General features: G+C 39.1%; 1 protein-coding gene and 1 pseudogene across 1 annotated transcript in view; both read right to left on the reverse strand.

The window, feature by feature from the left end:
* Nucleotides 1-25,364, reverse strand: part of DLGAP1 (DLG associated protein 1) — an 891,374-nt gene that overhangs the window by 850,577 nt on the left and 15,433 nt on the right.
* Nucleotides 23,325-25,364, reverse strand: part of LOC102484277 (pre-mRNA-splicing factor CWC22 homolog pseudogene) — a 35,237-nt pseudogene continuing 33,197 nt past the window's right edge.

The following is a 25,364-nucleotide window of genomic DNA, read 5'->3' on the forward strand; positions in this document are numbered from 1 at the left end:
CTTTCCCTTGTTAGTTAGCCTTAGATAAGTCTTTAACCACTTTCTAATTATATTGATTTGCAGCAGTTTTAAAACAGTAAATGACCTCACATGCTTTATAGACATAGACAAGTAATAAGTTATAATTTTTAGGCATTGTTAAATGACCATGAATGGTATTTATTATGCTTATAATTATCCAATTAACTGCAACTATACCTTGTAAACTAGTGTAAAGGTCAATTAACTTTGAAATAAAGTTATTTTCATACTTAAAGTAACGTAAGTGAATTCAGCCCAGGTCACAGATATTAAAGAAAAATACGGGTAAAACTGCACAAATCTTTGAAATATACTTCAATAAATATTCAGATAATTGGTCCTACCATTTGCATGCTATGCCTTAGTAAATTTTTGATTCTGAACAGAAATGAGTGAAGACGCACAATTTTTGGCTCACAGTAAGTGCTCTATAAATACTGTCTGACTGAATGAGTGGCTGAGCCGATTGTACTTCCTATGTGGTAGGCTAAGAAATTCATAAAATGATTGGGCATTATCACTACTAAACATGTTCCCAATAACTTTACCACAGGTACCGGTACAAACACATAAGGAATATAAGGTATAATATATACATTAAAAAACTGATACAAGAAAAAATAATTTAATCTTCTTCAATTCCTACCCATGACTTTTTTTGACTAGTTGAAATTACGATGGGAAACAAGAACAATATTTCCTATACCCAGCTGATTCCCATATTGATATTCTTGTCTAAATATTTTTCATTAACTTCGAAGTACTCATCTCTATGTGTTGCATAGCATTGTGGACTCCAAAAGTAATAATAAGAATAAGCATCTCACATGGGCATCATCAGAAATAACTACTTACTATTTAAACTTTATATTACATCTGAAAGTAGCACATGCCCTGTTTACTATGCACTGGTGTACAATACAGAAAACAAAGTGGCTCTTATCTCTACTCCCCACACTACGGTAAAGTGCTATTACAGGTTTGACGGGGAAGATGGGAATCAGGCTGGGGTGATTCAGCACAGTTGTACTGAGTAACCTTGTTTCATTTCCACTTCAACAGTCTTACTCAAAGGCACCATCCCAGAAAACCACACTTCTTCCCTCCTGCTATGCCTGTGCCCTGAAGGAGATGTATGAGTAGAGGGGTCTTCGGCACCAGAGGACAAAAATGATGGAACTGCCTGATAAATAGTTGGCCTGTGCCCAGTTGGTTGGTACTGCAAACTCTCTCTCTGCATGGCTGCAGCCTTACCCTGACTACATGCATGAAGGATTTAAGGCCCTCGAGCTGAACACTAACACTGCATCAAGTTCTTGCACTACTCTCTGCCCAAGTTCTGATTAAATTACCAGAATCAAGCTCTTCCTAAGATCTATTGTTGCCCTTGTGCCACAATCTGGTCACAGTATTCATGACTTTTTTCCCTGCGCCCCTATTGTGCTGAGCTCTGCAGTTAATCTAGGATAGGGAAATCAACTAGTTACTATTTCCCTCTTCCAGGGATTCAGAGGTTTCACTGGCATTTTATACCAATAATCCCTCCTCTATCTCTGCCAACCTCAACTCGTGACCCACCTAGGTCTACTGGCTAGGTCCATGCTGGAGATACTCAGACATGTTATACCACAGTGGAGATGTCACTTGCCTAACTTAAAATCAGGCCAGGTTTTAATATGTCCATACAGAATGTAACTGAATGTGGGGAGAAAACTGTATATGCCTCCTTGTTTTGCACAGATGTTCACAGTTACACTGTTGACCTTAGATTCCTCCCTGCTCTGCTCTCCCACCTGTTGGGACTCTATTCATTACTTGCTGTCAGGTCTTTGTTACTGACATGTTCACCTGCTTAAAAATTTCTTTGTTCATTACCACCTCATGAAGCTGGACTTATTAACATGTTTATGCTGCTGTAATAACATCTGACAGGCCATGACAAGTCATAGCATGACACTGAAAAAGACAGACCTGTGATCATTTTAAAGATATCATGACATAGAATTAGTTTTTAAATTTTATTCAGTGTCGTTTCCTGCACACTGTTACAATAAAGGAGTTTATGTCTTGCCTTGTTTCCTGTTCAAAAAGTTGAAAGTGAAAGGAGAGAAGAAAAAAATATATATGATTTCCAGGGCTCTAAGGTCACTCTGGCTAGAATACTTTGTACACTGAATTTTCTGACATTAATAAGCCTGAAAGTAAACAAGCCCCCCAATATGAGTCGCACTCACTATACATCCATGATTTTGCATCTCTTTAAGTATCTGATTTGGTTTTCCTCCAATTTCAAGTATGGATGGCAGAAAAAGGCAGAAATCCAAACATAATTGAAATTTGATCTCCAGAATTAACAAATACAAACTTTAATAGCTGTTGCACTTGGGCAGGTATAGAACAGGAAGTAAAATATAGTACAAGAACTAAAATACTTCTTTTTAAAAGAGATATTTCTCTATTATGAGAAAATGATATTAAAAAAGAAAGGCATACCATAACATCCAAAGATAAAAAATGGCTGAAAAACCTATCAGGATTCTCTTTATTTCAAACATCACTAAAACATTCCTTTTATGGTTTCATCATTTTTCATTTGAAGAAAAACTTCAAAAATTTCTACTGCTTGATACAGCAAAGTATACAAATCCTTACAGAAAATAAAAATGATTAAGATGTGGACCTGTTGGCTGTGAAACTTTACTGCTTAAAAGATGGTAGGAAATCTGAAAGTTATAACATGATATTAAAGTCAAAGACCAATTCAAGGGACCAGCAGATAGTGCAATGGCTATGTTACTGGACTCCCATGTAGTCAACCGTGGTTCGAGTCTCGGACCCAGTGGCTTAAACTCACGCCGGGCGCATGTGCGTGTGTGCCCATGATCCCAAGAAGAGAGTGTTGGAGAAGGGATTATGGCATGGCCATCTTTCCTGGGGGGTGATTTCTCACTCTCTGTCTCTCTCTCTCTCTGTCTTTCTGGCAAGTCAATGTGCCCTATAGCAAAAACCTCTCCAATCAATCAATCAACCCAATTCAAATGATGTCTGAATATAGAACAATGCATTAAGCCAGTTCTCAATGTGAGTGTTTGCTTACAAGAGTTGGAATTGTTCTCTATACATGAAAGACAAGATCAGTAGAGTACACACACAAAGGCTTTTTGGAGAAAATATACAGGTCCATCTTAAACTAAAGAAAATGAGCAAGCAAGGTCTCCCTTTTTAATATTTAATTTTTTCAAAACATTATTTTCTATTTGCAAGTTCATTAATAACAGAAGATTTAAGTCATCATATTTCAATGAAAAATTATTAACTTAGGGTACTAGCCCCAACTAAATAAGGGCATTGCACTAAAGATAATCTTTTATGATTCAGGTTTCAAAGTGTCTGTTTTTATTATTATTAATATCAAAAACACTAGATAGGGCTTCTGATTAAGATAATGCAGATGTTTTCCTCTCAAAGCACATGTTTTCAGTTATATAAAAAGAATACATTTGGTACTAATAGTTACACTGCTGGACTCCCACGTAGTCAACCACAGTTCAAGTCCTGGGCCCAGTGGCTTAAAACTCACTCTGGGTGCATGCATGCCCAAAATCCCAAGAGGAGAATGGCAGAGAAGGGATTGTGGCCTGGCCATCCCCCCTCAGATGGTGATTCTTGCTTTCTGTCTGTCTGTCTGTCTCTCTGTTTCTCTCTCTCTATCTCTTTCTTTAACTCTCTGGAAAGCACATGCACCCTATAGCAAAAATCTCTCTCTAAAAAAAAAAAGAATACATTCAAGAAAAAATGTACTCTTTCTTTAACTCTCTGGAAAGCACATGCACCCTATAGCAAAAATCTCTCTAAAAAAAAAAAAGAATACATTCAAGAAAAATGTACATATGGTGCCTATAATCAATAGCAATATACTGTATCCTTGAAAATTGATGACATTAGATTTTTTTATTTTTAGAAATTTTTGCTATAGGGTGTGTGTGCTCTCCAGAGACAGAGAAAATGAGAAATCATTCCCCAAGGAGGGATGGCCGCACCACAATCCCTGCTCTCCTGTTCTCCTCTTGAGATTTTGGGCACGCACGCACGCACACACACATGCCTGGCGTGATTTTTAAGGCACTGGGTCTGAGACTCAAGCCACAGTAGATCATGTAGGAGTCCAGCGCCTTAACCACTGTCACCTGCTAACCGCGAAAGTAGATTTTAAGAATTCTACCCTCTACACAGACACAAAGATAAACATGTGAGGTAATGGAGATGTTAACTACCTTGATTTAGCCATTCTACAATGTTTACACATAGTAAAACAGTACACCGTAAACATACACAAGTTGTATTTATCAATTAAAAATTAAAAAATAATTTAAAAAGATTCATCTAAGAGTTAAGTTTGTTTTGTTTTTGTTTTTCAAAATTTCTAGCATCTACTCGTTTTTACGAAAGCTACCTCTGTCATAACAATTTAAAAACTTATAAACATTTCACCTCTGGAGTAATAAAGGACAGTAATAGTGTCTTTCATAGCCCTTCATGTTTTTTGCATTTTTTTATTATGTGATGAGTATATTGTCTACCTTATTTTTCTATATATAGAATTTAAACATTTAGTGGGTATCTAGTTATGATAAGAATATGAAGAATAAAAACATAAAGAAGTGTACCATCTAGTTTTAGGGCCCAAGGAGATAAGGCTAGTGCCTAAGACAAAATCCTTTAGAGACATTAAAAATTATTAGGGAGATCCTAAAAGGAAAAGTTACTTTTAACTCCTATATGGAATTATCATAGGAAGTTATAGAATGGTGGCTATTTCAACTAGGTCGTAAAGATTCTGATAAAAATCGAGAGGCACACAGTTAGGTATTCTTGCAAAGGCTTAAACCTCGTTGGCATACTCAAGATTCAGCACTTCCAGGCTCAGTACTCAAGTGAGAATCAGGAAAAACTTGTTAAGACGAGCTATGTGTGTTATTAAGTCCCCATTTGGTTGCCCTACATCAGGCTGTAGTCATTATAAACTCCTAAAAAGGAAAATAATATCTGAATTTTAGAAACGAATGCGGCAGAATGAGGACGAAATTTCATGTCCCGTAGCTCTACTTACTTATTTGCCTTTTGTCCTCAACTCTGGGCCCACCCATCTACCCCTTGCCAGGGCCCAGCCTTCCCACTTTCATAGGGAACTAACTCCTTGGTCCTTCGTATGTCTCTTTTCCCTTCTTTCTTCCACCTTGTCTTTGCTATCAACGCTTTCTCGTGAGATTTAATTATCCAGTGTTAATTACATTCCAGGAGAATCACATTCAAAAATATTATGAGAGCACAGATGAAGGTCCTAGAGGCATCCCGCCTCCCCCAACATAGCATGCCTTGGAAGGAGGCAATTATGAAAAAGACAGAGAGTGGCATTGTATAATTGCTCATATTTCCGCCATTTCCTCCTTCCACTATTAATACTGATGTTAGTGTCACTAACTGGTGGGCTAAGTGCAGTGACCATAACAACTACAAATATGGAAGAAGATACCTATTTGATGCACTCCCTTGTTCCTTGGAAATGCATTCAAGCTGAACAGAAAATTCACTTACTTTGAAAAGTTTTATGTTGAATTAAATGTTTATTTTTTATTATAACTCAATAAATGATATATTCTGTCATTGTCTTGAGACTTATAATTCGCTTGTTCTCTTGAACACACCCCCACAGTACACTGTGACTCTCTCAGCCAAAGCAGTAGCAAAACTGAGTAGGAGGCAACGCTAAAAGTCAACAGGAGATATGTCAAATGTGGAACTATATAATCAATGTGCCTGAGTCCTCCCTACCCGCTCCCCTGTAAACACAATAAAAAACCATGATTTTAATTCATTCTTTCCTTCATTTATAATTAATTAAAGTTGCCCTTTTCAAGCACTAAAAGTCATCTATGGTAAAAATCCTAATTACAATTTCACACACACACACACACACACACAAAACTATAATACCACTGCACAAAGAAAATTCATAAGATTCAAAATTAATATCTCATGATTTTCAGATGTTTAAAGAAAGTGCATAATTACCAAAACTCACTGATGCCCTTGTATCTATTTTCTATTATAAGATGTAATGAAAAATCTGGGTGCTAACATTAAAATAACCTTTATACCATGTTTAATTCCAGAATTTCAGCACAGAAAAGTAGACATTTTTGAGCAAATGGCACTAGATGCAATTTTAAAAATGTTTGCTAACTTTGTCATCATTCATGAAACAAAAAATACATATATATATTTTAGAGAGATTTTTGCTATAGGGTGCATCCCCTTGCTGGAGAGACAGAGAGAGAGAAAGTGAGAGAACACCCCCTGGGGGATGGCCATGCCATAGTCCCTTCTTCTCTACTCTCCTCTCAGGATTCTAGGCATGCATGCACATGGACCCGGCATGAGTTTCTAGCTGCAAGGTCCGGGCCTCAAAGTGCGATCAATCATGTGGGAGTCCAGCACCTTAATCACTACACCACCCACTGGTCCCCAAAATATTTTTAAAGTGCTGTCATCAAGTCCCTTTTTCTCATCTTTTAGTTTGAAGATGAACAAAACATGACTTCAGTTCTTCAGAATCCTTGATAGAAGAAGAGAAAGGCCTTGATATTGTGAGCATTTAATTTCCTTTATAAACTTTTATACACATCAAATTAATAGTAACATAAAATGATTTGATGGTAATAATTTTCACAGGATCAATTGCTTTAGTCATAAGAAAAAATAAATAGGGTTAAGCAATGTGAATAGGGAGCTAGATCCCATATGGCCAACCACAGTTCAAATTTCTGCTTCAGTGGTTTGCAAAACACACCAGGCATGTGTACGTGTGTGCCCCAAATCCTGATGGGATGGATAAATAGAGGAAAAAGGATTCCAGCTTGACCATGCCCTACTAAAGAATGTTTTCTTTCTCTCTGGTGAATTCATCTCTCTCTCTCTCTCTCTCGCAATAAAGTTTTAAAAAAGCATAATTAAATAACTATAAGTATTATGATAAATCATAATTATGATTTTACAGGATTGCATAATCATGGTTGAAAATCCTCAGTCATTGACAAGGACATGTAGCTCAGAAAATCACTCAGCAGATTCAAGCCTGAGGATGCAGGCTGTTCGTTACTTACCTTTGAACTACTGTATAGCAGCAAAGCTGCTTCTCACAGTACTGGAGACTTCATCTACAGCAATGTTCAACTTAAAAATAGTCTCCACTCCTCAGACCACACGCACTTCAAAATCAGTCTCTAAGAATACCAATTACAAAGCCAGCAGGTGATATGGTGCTAAAGTGCTGGACTCCCACATGGCCAACTGCAGTTCAAGTCCCAGACCCAGTGACTTGAAAATCAGGCCAAGAATGTGTGCAAGCATGTTCGAAATCTCAAGAGGAGAGTGGATGACAGGAAACTGTGGCAGGGCCATCCCTGCTGGGAGTGATTTCTCACTTTCTCTTTCTCTGTCTTGCTCTGTCTCTCCACCGAGCACATATATCCTACAGCAAAACCAAAATAAATAAATAAATAAATAAATAAAAACTAATCATGTCCAATCCTGACAGTATTTATAGGGACATAGAAGACAGCCTCAGAATTTTCCTAGAAAACCCAGAGTAGAGGCCGGAAGGTGGTACAGCAGTGATGCAACTGGATTCACGTAGGAAAGGTCCTGAGTCTGTATTCAGAAAAGTTCTGGGTCTACAATCTTGGACCTTCCTAGCACGCTGAGGTGTAGATGCATGCCCATGATCCCGACTAGCTATGTCTGGCAGGGGACTGTGGCATGGGGACCTGAAGAGAATGCTCTCTTTCATGGAAGAAATAAATAAATTGAAAAGAAAAACCCAGAGCAGAACAATAGATCATCTGAAAAAAACAGTAAACCAATTTAGTTCAATAAAAGAAAATAGTAAGAATTACAATCAGTCATAAATACACTCTACATTCCTTGATTCTAAGTATTATGCAATAAAATGAAGAGATAACAGTCAGTTGAAACAATTTTCACAAATATATATATATATATGTATTTTAAAAATTATTATTTTATTTAACTTTATTTATTTAAATTTGACCAGAGAGACAGAGAGAAAGAAGGAAAGTGAGAAAGCAAGCTGCCAGGTCCGGGACTTGAACTGCAGTCAACCAAGTGGGAATCTGACATCTTTAGCCACCTCACCACCTGCCCCCCCCCATTTTTTAAAGGTTTTTGACATAGGGCACATGCACTCACCAGTGAGAGAGAGATAGAGGGAAAGTGAGAAATGACCCTCCATGTGGGAAAACCATGTCACAATCCTTTCTCCAGTCTCCTCTCTGAATTTTGGACACACACACACACACACACACACACCATGATGTTCAAGCTGCCAGGTCCAGGTCATGCACCACAATCATCCATGTGAAAGTCCAACACCTCAACCACTGCACCACCTACCTACTGGCTCTCACAAATATTTTCTTTATGCATGTAGTCAAATGCTATCATGTGCAAAAAGAGCAAAGCAGGACAATCACACTACCTGATTATAGTATTTTTTAGGTAGAAGCTTAGACCTTTGGTATGATCATTTTCTTTGTTTACAATATAAGCATTTAATGCAAAAATATGATTCCCTCTAATTAGTACTTAACTGCATTTTATCTGTTTCTGTCTGTAGTGATTTCATTTTCAGTCCATTCAATTTTTTATGAAAGTTTATTTATTTATTTAGAGATTGACACCCTTAACAGGGCTAGGATTGTTATGAATTAGTTAGGATACTAGGAATACAAAAGTTTATGGAGGAGCACAGAACCACTTACTTTGTAACATTCACCAGACTGAAAATATAATGAGAAAAACAAAGATAAAAATTAGCAAGCTAGAGAAGACCATGCCATACATATTATTCTGTCTAAACAAAAGGTCTAACAATAAAACAATGAAAGGGGACCCACAGGAAGGAGATAGTACCTCCATGCCTCCCTCACACTGGACTCCTCTGTCCCTGGAAGGTATCTTTGGTTTGTTTTTTTGGTTTCCTTTTGCTGTTGCTGTTCTCTCTCAATAAACCTTGTGCTCAGCTGTTTGTTTGTCCTTCAATTCTTTGCACAGAAGGGGAAGCACAGACTTCCTATTTCTCAATCTAACTTACTTAGTGCCATGACTTGGTTTGCACAAAGTAAGCTCCACTCCTTCCTTTCTTTCAGAGATTCCCAACTGGTCTGCAGAGAACTGCGGTGACATTGGCCAGGGCTACTCTGTTACATTTCCCAAAGCCCTCAGGCAGGAAAAGGAGTTCTTCATTCTCATGTGGAGGTTGAGCCACGCAAGGGTTTTTGCTTTCATTTTCCGCTTGACAGAGACCCTAGAACCGACCTTCGGGAATCGTGGAAGTGGTGGTCAGGGTTACTCCTTGGTACGTTTCCAAAGCCTTTGGACTGAGGACAGGGATCTCCTTGTCCATTAACTGATCACGCCTTACTTCCTCCTAATCTTTTCTTGTATCTTCACGTTTTAGCTATGGCTGATTCTATATTCGTTCCCTCCATGTACTGTCACTTGCAAACTTTGTACTCACATTTTTGTTTTTGGTTCTTGCTGTCATATCTTTATCCTTCTGAGTGCACTTAATCCTGTAAATTACTGACCGGACACTATGTCAATGATCTCTTCTTGGCGTTCTTGAGGTGTCTGCTCCTGGAGAAGCAGGACAGCTCAGTTCCTTTGAGACCTAAAGTGCATACCTCCCCCAGCGTTGGTACTCACAGGTGCATCTGCCATGTTTCCTACTCCATAGCCATCAGCAGCACACTGGAGTCAGCAAGCACTGTAAGATTTTGGAAATCTTTTGCCTTTGGGGGTTCCTCAGATACTCACCAGGGTAAATAGGTATCTGGAATGGCTTGCTCAGATCTCCACTTTGCCTTCTAGACAGACATCACTCTATATGGCCTTCCATCCTTATCTCCATTTTTCTCCAGATGTGTAAGCTGATGCAGGACCCAAGCGTATGTGATACCCTGTGGTAACAGGACTTTTGCCACTAGGGATGTTACTTTGCTCATTACTAGCTCCCAAACTGTCTCTTCCCTTCCCTTGGGTTTTTGACTCTCAGGACTGTGCATTAAGTTATCGCCACTCTGATGTTTACCACAGGTCCGATACTACTACCTCCAGTTTCCTGGCCATGATAGCTAGCCCTATTAATGCTTCCATTTATATATACCATGTTCTATGTTGCTCCAAACATGGGTTCTCACTGAGATGCTAGAGCACATTATTTATTCATAACCACTTACCAGTGACATTTGCTATGGGCTCTCCAACTTCACCTAGACCACCTTTCTAGATGTCTGCTTTCTTAGGTGCTCACATGCCACTCCTATCCAACCACTGAAGTATTAATACTTAGCTTGGAAACAGCTGTTGATACTATTTTTTGACAGTTTTAGTGTCTCTAGTTGCCTAGTCTTCCCAGCCTTGGCAGGTAGGGATTCCTCTTTGCTAGGCCTGACCATCCAGGACAGTGGATTGGTTCCTGGAATTGGCATTTATGCCACTCAGTTGTGACGCAGGATGCTGGCTCTGACTCAGCTCCGCAGGAGGACTTGCCTAACCCCAGGATGCTGGACTCTCACTTTCCTCCTATATTTTATAGATGGACACTCAAGATGGCTATTCCTGTGAATACTCAATTGGGAAATATTTTAGTCAACTGGAAACAATTTGATCCACAAACTTTTTAAAAAAATTTCCTTTTGGGACCAGCAGTTAGCGTGATGGCTATGTCACTGGACTCCCATGTGGTCGACGGCAGTTTGAGTCCTGGACCCGGTGGCTTAAAACTCATGTCGGGTGTGTGTGCGTGTGTGCCCAAGATCCTGAGAGGAGAATGGAGGAGAAGGGATTGCAGTGTGGCCATCCCCCCTGGGGGGGTGCTTTATCACTGTCTGACTCTCTGTCTTTCTCTGTCTGTCTGGTGAGTGCACGCGCCCTATGGCAAAATTCTCTCCAAAAGAAAAAAAAAGAAGAAGTTTGATAAGCTTCTTAAAAAATTTTCCTTTTAAAATTATTTCATTTTATTTTATTATTATTAGGGAGGGAGGAGGAAAAGGGAGGGAGAGTGAAAAAGCAAGCCAGCAGGTCCAGGACTGGAATTGCAGTCAGCTATGTGGGAGTCTATCATGCCACCTGCTGGTGCTATGATCTTCAAACTCTTAGGAAGCGGCTCATACTCTTTTGCAAAACGACATGGTCTCAATATAAGCTGGAGGATGGAGAACATTGGCTCATAAACTAGAGTACCAATTTTATATACTATTCAGCAATCAGATCTCTTTTGTAAATATCTGGGGAAGTGGGGGAAATTCCATCCATATAGTGTTTAAATGCACTGAGAGATGTGGGCACCCTTTGCTCCTCCTTAACTCACACTTCTTCCCCATTTACTGAGGGCCCACCAGACTCCCCAGGCTCATATGAGATAAAACCCAAGTGCTCCCCTGCTTCCTAGCTCCCTGGAGACTATTCTGTGTTCTTCCTCTATGCTCAGCTCTGCCTGTCTCTCCGGGGTGCCCAATAGTAACTTCCTCTAGAGTTTGTCCTTTAGTGGATTCTGGACGAGAATTTGGTCCTATTCAAGTTCACGAGCCCTTTTTTGCTTATAGAGCATTAATAGATTAAAATTGACTTGTGTGGTTTTTCTGACAATTCTGATAAACACATGGGTGGGTTTCAACATGTTTCTCTGGTTTTTGAGCTTACCTGGAAGGATGCAATATTATACTTAACCAGATACTGAACAGTAGCAGTTCAAGACTTGTACTTATAGAGTTAAAAATGTGGAAAATTCTCAGCTCTGCAGATGCTTTCTCCTTGCTAAGGATATTTAAGGTCATTTGGAAACTTTGTTTTCCTTCTAGCACAGCCTAAGATAAGATATAACCGTCCAGGTTATCCTCGGCCACCCCTAAGAAGCCACTCACAAATGACCTTGGGAGCTCCTCAGCACAGACTCTCCAGCTACTCTTTTTGAACAACAACAAAATGGGGAATTTGCCAACATTTCCTTCAACATACACTGTCTAAGATTCCAGACTCTAGGGGCCAGCAGATGGCAGAGCAGTTATGTCACTGGACTCCCACATGATCGATCATGGTTTGAGTCCTAGACCTAGTGGCTTGAAAATCATGCAGGGTACATGTGCATGTGTGCCCAAGATCCCGAGAGAAGAATGGAGGAGAAAGGACTGCAGCATGGTCATTGTGCCTGTGGAGTGATTTCTTCCTTTCCCTCTCACTGTCTCTGTCTCTCTTTTATAATCAATATTTAGAGTAAGAGGTAAGAGTCTGAGAGAGAGAGGGAGAAAAGAAAAGATCAGGGACATGCCCAATTATTGGCTATGTTCCAAAGCTCCTCCTGTCCAATGGCTCAAAGTTCCCAGGGAAAAAAAAAAAAGAGGCACTGGGCAAAAGGTGTTCAAATCATGATACCCCACCATAGACTCCCTGTCCTCACTGTCAAGAAGTGAGCCAATGGGCTTCACTCTGCCCTCTGGGTCGAAAGACTCAGGGACCTGAGGCAAGCCCCATGATGACCCTACAAGAAGAACAGGAGTGACGAGGCCCATTCCAGCCAGCCCAGGCACTGAGAGTTGTCATGGAGCTGGAGCCCTGGCCACTTTGGATACAGCAGGTAGATGAACTGAATTCCTTTTGGATACGGTTCCACCCACTCTGCCCTGATCTTCTGCTCTGGACCCACTCCTACTCAGTATTGCCCAGTGGTTGGAACCACCAGGGGGCCCTCCAAATGTCACTTCACAGAACTCTAGCTTTGCCACTCAAAGTTTCCTTGTTATGCAGATTATCCTTGCCCTCTATTAAACTAAGATATTCACATGAAAATGGGCATTGCAGTCATATTGGGAGGAAATGCCACTTTCGGACCTTTCTGTGCTATGCTTCTTAGGGGGAACAAAGCCCCGTGCCCTCCTTCTGCTCCTTGGGAGGATAATGAAATACCCGAAGGGCCAAAATAGCAATAAATATCCAATAAAAGGACCCAACCCAATCCAGTTTCCTAGATAAAAGAAATCTATCCTTGTTGGAGGACTCCAAGAACTAATTCAAAAATTTCTAGATCATGGGTTACTAATACCTACCCATTCAACCTTACAACACTCCTCTTTTGGCTACATATATATATACACTTATCCACTGCATCCTATGATCCCAAATCTGCCTATTAAATTAGATACCTGCTTCTACTTTATGGCCTTAGATCTTAAGAATGTCTTTTCTGCATACCTTAGCACCCAAGTCCCAATTTCTGTTAGCCTTTTTAAAAATTGTTTTCATTTACATATTTTTATTATTATTCATACATTAAACTGCTATACATCATTTAGATTATGAAGAGACTTCACCCAGCATGATATACACCTCAGTCCAGCCCAGTTGAGGCCACCAAACACATCCTCATCAACAGATAATAAAACTTATCTGTGTCCCACAAGTGTCTTACCTCTCCATTTCCCTCCCCCAAATTCCCCATGCTCTTCCCCTCCCACACTCTCCTTTCCTTAGCTCTTCCCCTCCCACACTTTCTTTCCACTTGTCTTTAGTGTCCATTACAATTTTTGATGCTTTTATGTTCTCCAGTCTTTCTGTCTCTGTTAAGTGGAGACATGCAATGTCTTTCTTTCATAGCCTGAATTGCTTCACTCAGCAATGAATCTTCCATATTCGTCCACTTTCTATCAAATCCCAGGGCCTTGTTGTTTTTTTATGGCTTAATAGTATTCCATGGAGTATATGTGCCACAATTTTTCAATCCATTCATCTGTTTGTGGACATTTGGTTCTATGTCTTAGTAATCGTGAATAAGGCTGCAATGAATATAGCTGTGCAAGTGCTTTTCCAACTGAATGCTCTCCTGTCCTTTGGGAAGATACCCAGGAGTGGAACTGCTGGATCATATGGTGGTTCTATTTGAAGGTCTTTGAGGAACCTCCATATTGTTCTCTACAATTCATCTTTAATGGGGAGATACAATGCAAGGTGCACCTGAAGCTTTATCTTTGTGCGGATAAGGGCAGTCCTTGGGCTTTTGGTCACTTAAGGAAACTATAAACCAGGGCCAATGCCTTCTGGAAGCACTGATAATTCCATATCTGTGCACCAAAGAAACAAAACAAGACACTGTACCAGGGCTCTATGGCTGTTCACCGTTATTGCTAGAGGCTTATTTGAAGATATCCCAGATGGTGAAGCCTGCTTTTTCGGGTACACTCTTGCCTTGGTGGGGTGTTGCTGCTTATCAGCACATGTTACATAACCTGTCTTGTGCTAGTTAATGAATTAGCCATAGCTCTCACCATTTTACATAATTTCTTAGACAACTGTACTGCTCTAAGGTATATACAAGGAGAAGCATGTATGTTTAACTTCTCCTGATACCCTTACATTAAGTTTTCCCAGCAGTTGGAACTCAACATCAAAAATCTACAATGACATGGGACCAGTAGGTGGCACGGTAGTTGAGGTGCTGGACTTCCCTCATGGCCGACCACGGTTCAAGTCCTCAACTTGGAGGCTTGCTTTCTCTCTCTCTCTCTCATGTGAAAGAATAATAATGATAATAAATTAAATACAATAAATAATTCTTTAAAAAAAACTACAGTGACAGGTAATTTGGTTGCAATGAACTATTAATAGATCATCTGACTATTTCTACCTAGATTCTCTAGCCTATTTAACTGGATACCAGCTGGCATTCCTTCTGGATTCCTTTCCAGTGGCTTGGGAAAACTTCTTCTGTCTCTGTTAGTAACCACTTTAATGCTATACCTTTGCTATCAACTAACACTGTGCTATCAACATATATCTTGTGTGCGTGAAAGAAGAGAGTCTGAGGAAGGACATTTAGAAGAAAAATAGGGAGGCAAAGCATTAATGGGACAAAGAAATGTGGTATTATCTGTCGAAGATAATTTTATAGTTTTATCAACTGAACTAGGGAGAAATATTCACGTTGAAATATTCACTTTGTAAGCTAAATAATGTCATTGAATGTATAAAAGAAAGTGAAATTTAAAAAATTAAAAACATATATATGTATGTACATACACACACACACACAAACACACATATATGTACATATATCTTGTTTGTTGCAGATGGTCTTACAGCAGCTCCCATCTAATGACCCTGACAGCCTAACTATCCTCTAACTACTATTTCGGTCCTTCTGACAGCTATAGGAACCTCCACGCTCATAGCTAAAAAACGAGGATTTGAAGGATTAAGACCTTTTTTTCACATCACTTCCATTTAGCAGAAAGTACCAGATTGACATCAGTGCCCCCAAACATTGGGTCCCTCATCCCTTGAGGCAGGGATTCATTAGACATTAGTTAGGATACTAGGAACATCAAGGGTAAAGGAAGGCCCTAGAACTGCTAACTTTGTAACAGTCACCATTGTAACAGTCACCAGACTCAATATACAAAGATACAAAGTAGCAAGCTGGAGGAGATCTTGGGCATAGGTTTTGACTAAATAGTCTGGCAAAAACCAACAACAACAACAAAACACAAACAACCAAACAGAGTAAAAGGGTACCCCATGAAGGAGACAATGCTTTCCTGGGCACTGGCCTGTTCTCTCTATGGAATGTCTCTTGTATCTCTCGCGCATGCACTCTGACTCTCAGTAAACCTGGGGCCTGCTTGCCCCCCTGGCACTGGCATGTTTTGTCTGTGGAATGTTTCCTTGTCTTTTTTTTTTGCCTCTCAGTAAACCTTGTGCTTAGCTTGTTTCTTTATCCTTCAATTATTGGCTGCAGTGGGGGAAGCACGGACTGCATACTTGTCAACCTAACAGGTTCAACCCTAGCCTCAGCCAGGCAGGATCACTGACCCACTCACACCCAGCACGCACATGGCCATCGCAGGATATGAACTCGGGACTGTCCCACGTGGCTTCAGCATTGCGTTCTTGCTGTGCTTTTGCAACTGGTTAGTCAGTTTAAAATATTATCTAATATCCCCTGGGAGTTCTTTGAAAAAAAAGCGTTATCTTAAATAAGTGTTGTTTAATCCCCAAATAGTTGACAAATTTCAAGTTATTCTTGTTTCTAATTTGAGTTCTATTGACTTAAGCTAATTTCTTACTAACAGAATGGAATTTTAAATTATTAATTAGGTATTAAGTAATATAAATATTAAAATTACTAAGGGAATTTCTTAGCTTAATCCAGTACTCTGACTTAATGAAACTTGTCATGGGTCACCATAGCTCTGTCGGTGGGAGAAGTATCTAAACAGTTCAGGTTAGATGATAGTTTTGTTCAGGTCTCTACCAATTTCTTCTACATATTCTATCAGTTACTGGCAATGAAATGTTAACATATCCAACTGTAGTTGTGGACCTATTTCTCCTTGCAGTTGTGTCAAGGTTTGCTATTTGTGATGTGAGGCTCTGTCATTAAGCGCACACACATTTAGAACTGTAGTATCTTTTAGATGAATTGACTCCTTTCTCATTATGAAATGTCCCTATTTTTCTGACAACATTCTTATTATAAGATCTACTTTATTTGACATTAATAAAGCCATTTCTCTTGATTAGTGTTTAGGTGTTATACCAGTTTCCATTTTTTTTTTTTAATGTCCTCTTAAATGGGTCACATGACTGTTCTCTACCTCTGCACCTGCACATGCCGTTCCATCCCCAGACTCTCTGCAGGTCAGTGCATGGAACACCATCCACTCTGGTTGAGAACAAGTACCTGGGAAGTACTTCCATTCCTCTTTTCTCTCATCTAGGAAGGACATACTAATAATCTTTCAGAAAAGATAAAAAAAAATAATTTATTTTTTTTCACTATCGATAGCACAAACCAAAAATCAAATTCTTCTCTCTTCAGAGCTCCTAACCTCCTGTCTCCCTCTCCTCCCCACCTCTAGGCTATTTCCTGCACAGCAGCAAGGGTGATATTAGCACATATTACATTGTTACCCTGATTTAAACTCTTCAATTTCTTCCCCTGCAACTTGGAAAAAAGTACACTCCTTACTGTGACCCAGAAGACGCTGTATGATTTGTTCTCTGATACCCCCTCTATACTCATCTCTCCTTCTAGACTCCAAGATTGGTCCTACATGGTCTTTTTCCTTTTACTTTATAATTGTTTATTTAAATTTAGAAGTACTAGTAGTAGTAGTACATATTTTTAATTCCCCAGAGAGAGACAAAGAGGGTAAGTAAGAAAGCAAGCTGCCAAGACTAGGACTTGAACTGCATTCGACCATGTGGAAATCCAGTACCTTAACCACCATGGCACCTGCTGCTTCCCTGCAACAGTCTTTCTGTTTCTTCATTCTATTAAGCTCTTTCTCATCTAGGGCCTTAGTTGTTGCCTCTGCCTGGAATAAATTTAGCTCACTTTCTATCATGAGCATTTAAAATGAGATCACAAGCATGCAAAAGTGCTACCTCTTCATTAATTTATCCTTTTACATGTTCGTTCAGTGCATACCAGATGCTAGATTCTGCACTCCATGCCAAGAATAAAACAGTGTATCTACAAATATTTGGTCCCTGCTCTCAAGAACCTTACAATTCAATGGGAAAGACAAACATCACTCAAGGAAAGTATAAATAGGTACTAAAGGTCCCTAAAGGAAATAAAAACCCATTTAAAAATTTAAATAGACAGAGTTTATAAATAAGAGGAAAGGTTTTTGGGACCAGCAGTTGGCATAATGGCTGTATCACTGGACTCCCATGTAGCCGACCATAGTCTGAGTCGCGGACATGGTGGTTTAAACTCACACAGGGCATGTGTGCATGCATGCCCAAGAACCTGAGAGGAGAATGGAAGAGAAGGGATTGTAGTGTGGCCATCCCCCCTGGGGGTGATTTCTCGCTTTCAATGTCTCTTTCTTTGTCTTTATGGCAAGTGCACATGCCCTAAAGCAAAAACCTCAAAAAAAAAAAAAAAAAAAAAAAAAAAAAAGAGGTAGGTTTCTTTAGCATAATCTGATAGGAGGAGAAGAATTAACCAGCACATCGTGAATTTACAGGAAAGAAAAAGCATACTAACTGAATTTTTAGTTAATGTACATATACTGTTAACAAGAAACATCGTACCAGTTTTGATTAGATACATCATGATTAGTATTTAGTTACAACAACTCTCCATTTGGCACAATTCTGTCATATATGTAAAGGTGAAATTATGGATTTATTATTTCGATAGAGAGGAATCACATTTTGTGAGCTGAAAGAGTTGAGAAAAGAGCAATGGCAAAGTTTTTGTTATGTGTTGCTTTAAATAAAGGTCTGATTCCTAACTTGTAAACTTATAAATAAAATAAGAACACATTTTGATACCTGTAGAAATTAATCTAATGAAAACAGTAACTACTTGCATTTCCAAAAATACTTTCAGCACTCAATCAAACATGGCAACACAATTTCATCCTCTGACATGAACTTGAAACTAGAGGTGGAAGAGACCAGTATAAAAGACATGGACTTTCGAAAATTGCACATTTGTTCCCAAACGTGGGCCGGAGGTAGAAATATAGATCTCTTGAACATTCCACAAAACGACTGCAAAGAGAGATTTTACATTCAAGCTTCTTTTCCTTTTGGCCTCTCTGCTGAGGAGAAATTAATGTCTTCCTCATACTTACTGTTTTTTTCTGATTACCTCTATTTACTCAAATCATAATTCTTTTTAAAATTTGAGCTTAATATTAAACTTTCCTCAATGTCTACCATCATCATAAAAGTTTCTGTCAACAAACTCTGGTGATATGAGCTTGATGATATTTAGCTATACATTATTTTGCCTTCCTGTGTAATTTTATGAGTATCTCATAGGTCAAAGCAACCCACTTTTGTGAAGATATGTAACAGAAGAAGAAATGACTTGTGATCTTTTTTTTTTTATAATAAACCATATTCTTAGATTAAAAAAAATACAAGAAAAAATGCAGCATATCCTTTGAATCCTCATACCAGTGTCACCCACATATGAAAGACACTCAAAAGTGGAGGCATTGGTTTTAAGGAAAAAAGCATGTCATGTAGGTTGTCTAAAAATAAAATGCATTTAAACTCACTTGAAAAAAAAAAAGTACATTTCTCACTGGATACGCACATGAATGTATAGGTCAGTGAAATCTCCCCCATTTCAGTCCATTTCTTATTAGTCTCTGTGACAATATTATTTATCAGTGACTTCTCTTTTTTTTTTGTGGTAACATTTTAATGTCATTTGCTTACAAATTGATCAAAAGAAATTATATAACTCAAGCTTTTTTTTAATTAATTTATTTTTTTGGAGAGATTTTCGCTATAGGGCGCGTGCGCTTGCCAGGCAGAGAGAGACATAGAGACAGAAAGCGAGAAATCACCCCCCAGGGGGGATGGCCACGCCGCAGTCCCTCCTCCTCCATTCTCCTCTCGGGATCACACGCCCAGCGTGAGTTTTAAGCCACCAGATCTGGGACGTGAACCACAGTCCACTATGTGGGAGTCCAGCGTCATAGCCATTACGCTAACTGCTGGTTCCCAAAATAACTCAAGTTTTTGATTGGGAACATGAAATCTTTGAATGACCATGGATTTCCTGACCGGACTGGGCTCTGCGGACTCTTCTCCATGTTGCTGTAGCAAACTGGAATTCTACAATGCTCATGACAGCTAAGATTCCTTAGCTCAGTCTAGAGATGGGTTTGTTAAATGATCCTAGTCTAAGGATGGAGGTCCATGTGTCTTCAGTAGCCTCACATCAGTCAGGTGAACCTCAACCTATATTTTCCTGAGGGGATCAACTGTGGAGGACCATAAAATGCAAGAGACTAGAGGTTTCCTACCTCCTTAGTAAAGACTGGAAAGAGATTTGAAAAGAGAATAACTATGACAACTTATTCAACAAAACACTATTCTTCACTTTCAGATCTACCTCTATTGGCATCTGGATTTTATCTTAAGAACGCTTTTAAATAGAAGCAATAAATTCCTTTGAGTTTGAGTTTTGTCTGAACAGAAGGAAATATGACTGTAGCAATACAACCAAGTCTTTGGGAAAAAAATCGAAGCAACAATGAAGAAGCCATAAGAAATATATAAAAGCTCAGTAGTGTTTACATTGAGCTTTGAACAACTATTAAAACTGAACATGAATTTAGACATCATTTTATTCAAAAGAGATATCGAGACTCTAATACTGTTAAAAACAAACTGTTGGTTCAAGAATCTCTCTAGGTATTATAAACCAAGTGGTTACAGGAAGATATAACAAAGCTGTGAATAATTAACTCTTCATTATTAAAAGAGTTGGGCCAGCCTAGGAGTGCAGTCAGTAACAAACTGAACTGCAGGGCTAGAAGTCACAGAACACATGTGCATGTGTGTGCTCTCCATCATGAATTAGTTACCTTAGCAATTAGTAGTTATACCAATAGGGGTGAATTCTTTTTTTTTTTTTTGGAGGGGTTTTCGCTATAGGGCGCGGGCGCTCGCCAGACAGACAGAGAGAGACAGAGAGACAGAAAGCGAGAAATCACCCACCATGGGGGATGGTCACGCCGCAATACCTTCTCCTCCATTCTCCTCTCGGGATCTTGGGCACGCACGCACACGTGCCCGGCGTGAGTTTTAAGCCACCAGGTTCAGGACGCGAACCATGGTTGACTACGTGGGAGTCCAGCGACATAGCCATTACGCTAACTGCTGGTTCCCAAATTCTTATGGGAGATAATGTCCAGCATAGAATCAGACACAATTATGTGGTTGGCTTCAAAGCCATTCCAAAGAATGAGCAGGGTCATGGTAAAAGTGTACCAAATCATGAACCTGGGCCCCACCATACCTTCCACAGCATGACCCTCTACAAAAGAGAGAGAGAGGACAAAAAAAAGGAACATCTCTATGTCCTCAGCAGCTAACTCAGCAGCTTGCACAATAAAAGTAATAAAAACTGTTTTAAAACAAAATTCAGGGACCAGCAAATGGTGTAATGGCTACATTGTTGGATTCCCATATAGTTGACTGCAGTTCGAGTGCCAGACCCTGTGGCTTAAACTCACAACAGGAGCGTAGGCATGTGTGCCCAAGATCCCAAGAGGAGAATGGAGGAAAAGGGATTGCGGTGTGGTCATTCCCCCTGGGGAGTGATTTCTCACTTTCTGTCTCTCTGTCTCTCTTTCTCTCTAGCGAGCACACATGCTCTATAGCAAAAAGCTTTCAAAAAAATCAATAGTTCAAAACATTGATCAATCTTTAATTTTCGATTTATATATGAGTTGAAAATTCAAATCATTGGGTCTGAAAGAGAGGGAGTTCTATAGCTTCACCTGACTCTGCTGAAGAAAGGAAATATAAGGAGATACTGTGGAGGAAATAAGGTCCTCTTTCAGAGCAGTGTGGCTAACTACATGTCTGCATAAGAAAGATCACACACTAACCCTGAGAACACACACACACACACACACACACACACACACACACACAAAGTAAAATTACCCACATCCTGTTTTAAGAACTAAATATTCTAAAATTTTGGGTGTAAAGTATATTTTAAAGGAGACAATCAGCAATGTCACTGCATTGAAATGCAATAGTGTTAGAAAAAGTGTGTACTCCATTGGGCTTTTGAATTAAAAATCATATCAGCAATTCATCACATTCAAGTATTTAACGTGTGTGTATAAAACATGTCATGGATCATTTGTGACATTCTTATAATTTACAGATATAAGACTAGTGGGTTGATTTCTATTACCATCTAGGGCACAAACTGATACATCAAAAATGTAAGTTTTCAATTTTTCACATAAGAAGCACCAAAATAAACCCTACATGCCAATCTGCATATAAGCACTGTTAGTGCACTATAACATGCCTCCTGTCTCTCATCCCATTTCTGGGTACTTTTACTGCCCACTGGCACCCAAGGAGCTTACCTAGGTACCATGTAACCCCATTTTTTTTTTAGAGGTTTTTCGCTATAGGGCGCGTGCACTCGCCAGACAGACAGACAGAGGCATAGAGACAGAAAACAAGAAATCACCCCCCAGGGGAGATGGTCACGCAGCAATCCCTTCTCCTCCATTCTCCTCTCGGGATCTTGGGCACACACACACACACGTGCCTGGAGTGAGTTTTAAGCCATGGGTCGAGTGAGTTTTAAGCGAACTGCGGTCGACTACATGGGAGTCCAGCGACATAGCCATTATGCTAACTGCTGGTTCCCACAACCTCATGTTTTAATGACTGCTTATTGGTCTGTGAATGAAAAAATTAAGGTTGATCAATCAAATCTTTTCCAGAAATCTAACATGGCCCACAGAGCTGGATTCAGTTAGCTCTGGAGAGCCGATCTGGAAAGTCTGTGAAACTTGCACTTTAGGGCCATGTGAAGATGTGTAAGAAACAGGTCAAAAAGTAGAGAGAGTGATGAACTAGATTCACAGAAAGAATGACAAAGGAGATGCCACAAGGCCCATAGATACTTTCAGGTAAAGAAGTTAACAGCTACCTGGAGCCCAGGCTAAACTCCTATAACATATCTACATAGAACACACCTCATGTGTCATCCTAGCCAAGTCCCTTCACCAAAGTTAGCTAGAAAGAGCTTCTGTTCCTGGTAATAAAATGATCCTATAATCAATTTTATCTCATGTAAGGGCAGGGTGCGTGCCTAATTTAAAGCCTCTTAACCGTGTTACTTTTAGATTGCATTTTTTTTTAATGAGATATGGAGAGAGTGAGACTTTTTTTTTTTTTCTTTTTTAGAGAGGGATTTTTTGCTATAGGGCATGTGCACTCACTGAAGAAACAGAGAGACAGATGCGAGAAATCTTCCAAGGGGGATGGATTGCAATCCCATCTCATCCCATATTGCAATCCCTTCTCCTCCATTCTCCTCTGGGGATTTTGGGCAGGCATGCCTGGTGTGAGGTTTTGTTTTTGCTTTTGTTTGTTTGTTTGTATTTAGCACTTGATCATTTTATTTACAAAATGTAATAATAAGCAAGACTTACATCACTTTCTGGTGAAAATTTTCTTTTCAAATAATTTTCTGTGGAAGTTCTGGATATGCATCAATTATAAAACATGTTGAAGTGAAAACAGTGTAAAAGTTATAAATACAAACCCATATTTTATATAAGAATTCTCTATAAAGTTCATCGATCAATGTAAAAAATAATTTGTCTCAAATGAATATAAGGCATGCCCAGTTTCTGTCATGACTTATAGAATTATTTTTGCTTTGCTGGAGACCTTTCTCTCCGTCAATCTTGATTTCTCTTTGATTCTCTGGATTGTTCAGAGTATCTATTAGATTTTTCCCATTGCCTGTCAGCACCATTCTGATACCTATCTTCATCACTTCTAGAACCTGAATGTTTTCTATTCCTTTCCTCTGACTTTGATCTATCTTCTCTTCTAATATTTTCACTGTCCTTGTTTCGGTTCCTGTGTTTCTCCTTTTCAGAAAAAGAATCTCCCCTCTCTCCCCTCTTTTTTTGGAGAATCACTATGCTTATTTTCCAAGTTAATATGCATCTCATGGTCTCTGTCATTCACAACTCTACTGTAACTGTTTTGTTCAAAAGGAACACCTCTGTCTGATGAGTATGTTGTTACCGGATCTCTCCAATTTGTATCTCCTAAATTTTGATCTCTGTGTTTTTCTGATCTTCTTTCTCAGTTCTTGTTTCCTGGTGCCTTTGTTCTGACCTTCTTTCTTCTTGTTTCCTATTATTTGTTTGTTGGTTCCTGATCAATTTATCTACTTCTTTACTTCTGGTCTTTCCTGTCCTTTCTTTCTTACATCTTCAGCTGAGGCAGAGCTATGACTGGTGCCAGAGGAAGAATTGCAGTCCTCCCCGGATGACTCCCAACTGCTATCACCACTGTGGGAATCAGAGTCAGAGGAGTCAGACTCTGAAGAGGAGGATGCTGAAGAAGAGGATGGGGAGGATTTCTTTCACTCAGCCTCTGGTTTCTGTGCCATGATGACCTTTGGTGTATTTTTGAGATGCTCAAGCAATTCATCCATTAACCTCCAAGACCTATAGAGGTAAAGAAGTTGATGGCAAATCTAGTGTTTCTTGGATTATCTTGGGGTAACAGTCCTTCAAAGAATGGCCGAAGGGTTTCATCCTTTTAATTTTGCATTAAGTTTAGGAAGACCCATGTATTCACACAGCTCCTGGAAAAAATATTTTGACAAAAATCCTACCAGATGATGTAGCTGTTTCTTCACTCAGTTTTATACATTCAAGAACACTCCATGGAAGTGAATCAATGTATAATAGGTGAGCAAACATCTAAGCAACATTTCTCAATTGGTATGTTTCCAAGTGATGAATGGTATTATACTATTCCTTGAATATACTTTCCAAGGATTCCATATATTCTTTTCTTAGCATGCAAAATCACCCAGCTAATAAGCTAATGGTGTAAGTTTTAAGTCACCAGGTCCAAGACTCAAAAATATAGTCAACTACATGGGAGTCCAGCTATGTAACCATTACACCATCTGCTGGTCCCAGAGAAAAATTTTTTTGACAGGGTCACACCACATCATAATCTAACTGTCCCAGCCTCCCAGTTAGCTGGCTGGATGTTGTCTTGTTGTTTCAGGCACTGAACCTGGACCATGTAGCAGCACCAGCTACCCAACCACCACAGCTAGGCTTAGATTGCATTTTAGTGTTAACACTTGATATAGACATGCATTGAACAAAAGAGCTCAAATAAAGCTTTTTCAATTTATTGCTGTAGAGGTTTATTTAATTACTCCTCTCTTAGAGTGTAAACTTGATGATCAGATCCTACCTAACTCACATTAGCATCTAGTATCTAAAAAGATCCAATATCATAAGCCAATATTTGATAGACAGAGGGTCAGAATTGGCAATATTAGTGTTTATTAAACTATTATAATTCATAGTCTTAAAAACCACTATAAAAACAATTTACAAATATATAGCATTTTTGTAGAGAAATAAAATTTTGTAGAGAAATACTACAGCTCTAGCAGTCTACAAAAATTACATCAACATTCTTGTTGTGTGTCAGGAGTTAACTGTCAATTTTGATTAATATGGAAAATTACCAACCAGTACAAAGTAAAAACAAAATACATACACAAATTGATTATCTCCTCATAAGTATCATTGAATTACTGGAAGTATTGGAATATTTGAGTAAAAATGCTATTATTTCTCATATTCATGCTATCACAGAATTTTTTTTTTTTTTTTTGCGAGGTTTTCGCTATAGGGCACGTG

The sequence above is a fragment of the Tupaia chinensis genome, unplaced genomic scaffold, assembly GCF_000334495.1.
Source record: "Tupaia chinensis unplaced genomic scaffold, TupChi_1.0 Scaffold000180_1, whole genome shotgun sequence".
Lineage (NCBI taxonomy): Eukaryota > Metazoa > Chordata > Mammalia > Scandentia > Tupaiidae > Tupaia > Tupaia belangeri.